The following is a 6,000-nucleotide window of genomic DNA, read 5'->3' as shown; positions in this document are numbered from 1 at the left end:
GTTTTTTTAAAAATAATCTTTACCTTTTATTGATATTCCCTATTTGATGAGACATTGTCATCCAAACTTCCTTTAGTTCTTTACCTACGATTTCCTTTAGTCCTTTGAATGTATTTATAATGGCTGCTTTGAAGTCACTGTCTATTCAATTCATTATCTGATCCTTGTCATATGAACTTTTTGTTGCTGCTTTTTCCACTTAACTATGGCTTACATTTTCATGTTACTTTGCATGCTATGTCATTTTTGGAAAACAGGACATGTTAAATATTGCAGAAAATTTGAATATTCATCCCTTCCCTGGATCTTGTTAATTTCACTTTTTAAAGTGACATCTAAGAAATAAATAAATAAATAAAGTGACATCTATTTCCCCTATGTTGTGGAGTTTCTAATGTTGTTCCTTTGAGAGTTGAGCATTGGGCATGTCCAAGCCACCTGAACATGACAATGTTTTTTGGTAGGGCTTTCTTAGACTATCTCTTTCTTGCTCACTATATTAATTTGTCCTATCATACTCAACTGTTAGACTCTACTAATTGTCAGTTGATTGTTCTACAAGAGTTAATTTTATGTATCAGCTTGACTAGGACATCACCAGATGGTCAACACCGAAATCAGATTGATTACATTATTTGCAGCCAAAGATGGAGAAGCTCTATACAGTCAGCAAAAACAAGACCGGGAGCAGACTGTGGCTCAGATCATAAACTCCTTATTGCCAAATTCAGACTTAAATTGAAGAAAGTAGGGAAAACCACTAGACCATTTAGGTATGACCTAAATCAAATCCTTGATGAGTATACAGGAGAAGTGACAAATAGATTTAAGGGACTAGATCTGATAGACAGAGTGCCTGATGAACTATGGACAGAGGTTTGTGACATTGTACAGGAGACAGGGATCAAGACCATCCCCATGGAAAAGAAATGCAAAAAAACGAAATGGCTGTGTGAGGAGTCCTTACAAATAGCAGGGAAAAGTAGAGAAGCAAAAAGCAAAGGAGAAAAGGAAAGATATTCCCATCTGAATGCAGAGTTCCAAAGAATAGCAAGGAGAGATAAGAAAGCCTTCCTCAGTGATCAATTCAAAGAAATAGAGGAAAACAACAGAATGGGAAAGACTAGAGATCTCTTCAAGAAAATTAGAGATACTAAGGGAACATTTCATGCAAAGATGGGCTCGATAAAGGACAGAAATGGTATGGACCTAACAGAAGCAGAAGATATTAAGAAGAGGTGGCAAGAATACACAGTAGAACTGTACAAAAAAGATCTTCACAACCCAGATAATCACGATGGTGTGTTCCCTCACCTAGAGCCAGACATCCTGGAATGAGAAGTCAAGTGGCCCTTAGAAAGCATCACTATGAACAAAGCTAGTGGAGGTGATGGAATTCCAGTTGAGCTATTTCAAATCCTGAAAGATGATGCTGTGAAAGTGCTGCATTCAATATGCCAGAAAATCTGGAAAACTCAGCAGTGGCCACAGGACTGGAAAAGGTCAGTTTTCATTCCAATCTCAAAGAAAGGCAATGCCAATGAATGCTCAAACTACCTCACAATTGCACTCATCTCACACGCTAGTAAAGTAATGGTCAAAATTCTCCAAGCCAGTCTTCAGCAATACGTGAACCATGAACTTCCAGATGTTCAAGCTGGTTTTAGAAAAGGCAGAGAAACCAGAGACCAAATTGCCAATATCAGTTGGATCATCGAAAAAGCAAGAAAGTTCCAGAAAAACATCAATTTCTGCTTTATTGACTATGCCAAAGCCTTTGACTGTGTGGATCACAATAAACTGTGGAAAATTCTGAAACAGATGGGAATACCAGACCATCTGACCTGTCTCTTGAGAATCCTGTATGCAGGTCAGGAAGCAACAGTTAGAACTGGACATGGAACAACAGACTGGTTCCAAATAGGAAAAGGAGTATGTCAAGGCTGTATATTGTCACCCTGCTTATTTAACTTATATGCAGAGTACATCATGAGAAACACTGGGCTGGAAGAAATACAAGCCTGAATCAAGATTGCTGGGAGAAATATCAATAACCTCAGATATGCAGATGACACCACCCTTATGGCAGAAAGTGAAGAAGAACTAAAGAGCCTCTTGATGAAAGTGAAAGAGGAGAGTGAAAAAGTTGGCTTAAAGCTCAATGTTCAGAAAACTAAGATCATGGCATCTGGTCCCATCACTTCATGGGAAATAGATGGGGAAACAGTGGAAACAGTGTCAGACTTTATTTTTTGGGGCTCCAAAATCACTGCTAATGGTGACTGCAGCCATGAAATTAAAAGACGCTTACTCCTTGGAAGGGAGGTTATGGCCAACCTAGACAGCATATTGAAAAGCAGAGACATTACTTTGCCAACAAAGGTCCGTCTAGTCAAGGCTATGGTTTTTCCAATGGTCATGTATGGATGGGAGATTTGGACGGTGAAGAAAGCTGAGCGCCGAAGAATTTATGCTTTTGAACTGTGGTGTTGGAGAAGACTCTTGAGAGTCCCTTGGACTGTAAGAAGATCCAACCAGTCCATCCTAAAGGAGATCAGTCCTGGGTGTTCATTGGAAGGTCTGATGTTGAAGCTGCAACTCCAATACTTTGGCCACCTCATGCGAAGAGTTGACTCATTGGAAAAGACCCTAATGCTGGGAAGGATTGGAGGCAAGAGGAGAAGGGGACGTCAGAGGATTAGATGGTTGGATGGCATCACCAACTCGATGGACATGGGTTTAAGTAAACTCTGGGAGTTGGTGATGGACAGGGACGCCTGGCGTGCTGCGATTCATGGGGTCACAAAGAGTTGGATGTGACTGAGCGACTGAACTGAACTGACCAGCTCATGGGATACCCAGATATTTTGGTCAAACAATATTAAGGGTGTTTCTATAAGGATTTTTTTTTTTATAAAATTAACATTTAAATTGATACACTGAGTAAAGTAGGTGGCCTTCCTTAATGTGAGTGGACCTCACCCAATCAGTTGAAGGTCTGAATAGAACTAAAAGGCTGATTCTCCCTCAAGTTAAAGAGAATTCTTTCTGGTTGTCTGTAGCCAAACTATGATATCTGCTTTTTCCAAACTTTGAACTTGAACTAAAATATCAGCACTTCCTGGATCTCAAGCTTGCTGCGTTTGAACTGGAACTACACCATCAGCTTTCCAACTTGCCAATTTAACCTTGCAGTTCTTGGGACTTGTCAGCCTGCATAATTGTGTGAGCTAATATTTCATAATAAATCTCTTTTACATATATACACTCTATGGTTTTTTTTCTCTGAAGATCCCTGACCAACACATCCACTATTATTTTCAACAATGCCCTGGGGCATAAAATGTTAAATAATTCAATCCAATTAAAATTGAGTCCCTTTGCAAAGGTAGGGACTTTGTGGTCAATGTTTTAAAAATTTTATTGACTCCAAGAAGACTTTCCTTAGGTTTTTTTCCCCCCTGAGTTTTACTGATAGATTTCTTGGCCTACAGTTAATTTTGTTGCCCTCATAGAGTGATTGGCAGAAGATCTAAATAGACTTTTCTCCAAAGAAGATACAAATGGTTAAAAAGCACATGAAAAGATGCAACATCGCTCATTATTAGAGAAATGTAAATCAAAACTACAATGAAATATTACCTCATACTGGTCAGAATGGCCATCATGAAAAATTCTATAAACTATAAATGTTGGAGAGGGTGTGGAGAAAAGGGAACCCTCTGACACTGTTGATGGGAATGTAAATTGATACAGCCACTATGGAGAACAGTATGGAGGTTCCTTAAAAAACTAAAAGTATAACTAACATATGATCCAGAAATCCCACTCCTGGACATATACTCAGAGAAAGCCATAATTCAAGAAGATACATGTACCCAAATGTTCACTACAGCACTATTTACAATAGCTAGGATATGGAAACACCCTAAATGTCTAGCAACAGAGGAATGGATAAAGAAGATGTGGTACTTATACACAATGGAATATTACCCAGCCATCAAAAGGAATAAAATTGTGTCATTTGCAGAGATGTGGCTGGACCTAATGACTGTCATACAGAGTGAAGTAAGTCAGAAAGAGAAAAACAAATATATATTAATGCATATATGCAGAATCTAGAAGAATGGTATAGATGATCTTACTTGCAAAGCAGAAATAGAGACACTGATGTAGAGAACAAATTTATGAATGACATAGGGGAAAAGAGGGTGGGATGAAGTGGGATATTGGGATTGACATATATACACTACTATGTATAAGATAGGTAACTAATTAGAACCTACTGTGTAGCACAGGGAACTCTAGTCAGTGCTCTGTGGTGACCTAAATGGGAAGGAAATACAAAAAAGAGGGGATATATGTATATATGGTTGATTCACTTTGCTATACAATAGAAACTGACACAGCAAACAACTATGTTCCAATTAGTAAAATAAAAAAAAAATAAATAAAATATATTAGTTGATTATTTTATGTATTCCATTGTTTCTCATGAGAACAAAAACTATTCATATCATTATTTTCTTGTGTATAATACTTCAACTTACTCTGGCTGCTTTCTTAACTCTTTCTTTACATTTTGTCTTCTGTAGTTTGGTGACAAAGTGTCTATTTACTTAATCATATTTCTTATCCTGCTTGTATTTTGCTGAGCTTCATGGATCTGTAAGTTCATATTTTCCACTACATTTGGGAAATTTGTATCCATTACATCATCAAACACCTACTCTGCCCATTTTCTCTCTCTCTTTTCTCATAAAGACTCATATATATATATATGTGTGTGTGTGTGTGTGTGTGTGTGTATAGATTACACCACTTAAAATAGCCCCATGTTTTATTAAAGTTCAGTTCATTTTTTCCTCAGAATTTAAAAAAATAAAATGGATAATTTCCATTTATATGTATAAAAGTACACTGATACCCTCTTCTTCTACTCCATCCAGCTCATCCAGGATAAGTTTAATTATAGATACTAGAATTTTCAGTTTTATACTTCCAATTTAGGCCATTTTTTGGTTTCCATTTCTATATTTCTTCATCTGTTCATTCAAAATGACATTATTTTAAAAATCTGTGTACATATTTATAATACCTGTTTTAAGTATGATCATTTAAATTCCTGCCTCATCTCAAATTTTATTTTGACTATTATTTTGTAAATGGGTCACTTTTTCACACACCTATTAATTTTTTATAGTATTCTGCATATTTTAGATTTTGTATGTTGAGAGTCTGAATTTGGGTTTCTTCCTTAAGAGACTACTGGGATTTATTCTGGCAATCATTTAATATACTTGCAGATCAGTATGGAAAAGTTTTTTTAAGGATTCATTTTAATCTTTATTAGAGGAGGTCTAGTGAATCTGCTTCTCTAAGGTTTTAGCAGTCCAACTCCTAAAGTGTTTTCTAGGACGATCATTGAATGCTACCAGTATCACTGAGGTCTCTAAAATCAAGCATGACAGAACTTCTATGCCTTCTAGCACAGTGTGATTTAGGGAATAGCACTGTACTCCTTATTGAAAAATTCAGGCTTAAATTGAAGTAGGGAAAACCAGTAGGCCATTCAGGTATGACCTAAATCAAATGCCTTATGATTATATGTGGAGGTGACAAATAGATCCAAGGGATGAGATCTGGTAGACAGAGTGCCTGAAGAACTATGGATGGAGGTTCATAACACTGTACAGGAGGCAGTGATTAAAACCATCCCCAAGAAAAAGCAATGGAAGAAGGCAAAATGGTTCTCTGAGGAGACTTTACAAATAGCTGAGGAAAGAAGAGAAGCAAAAGGCGAGGGAAAAAGGGAAAGATATACCCATCTGAATGAAGAGTTCCAGAGAATACCAAGGAGAGATAAGACAGCCTTAAGTGAACAATGCAAAGAAACAGAGGAAAACAATAGAATGGGAAAGATCCAGATAACCATGATGATGTGGTCACTCATCTAGAGTCAGAAATCCTGGAGTGTGAAATCAAATGGGTCTTAGGAAA

Source organism: Giraffa tippelskirchi, chromosome X, assembly GCF_054371585.1.
Source record: "Giraffa tippelskirchi isolate mGirTip1 chromosome X, T2T-mGirTip1v1.2.pri, whole genome shotgun sequence".
NCBI lineage: Eukaryota > Metazoa > Chordata > Mammalia > Artiodactyla > Giraffidae > Giraffa > Giraffa tippelskirchi.
Note: the sequence above shows the minus strand (reverse complement) of the source record.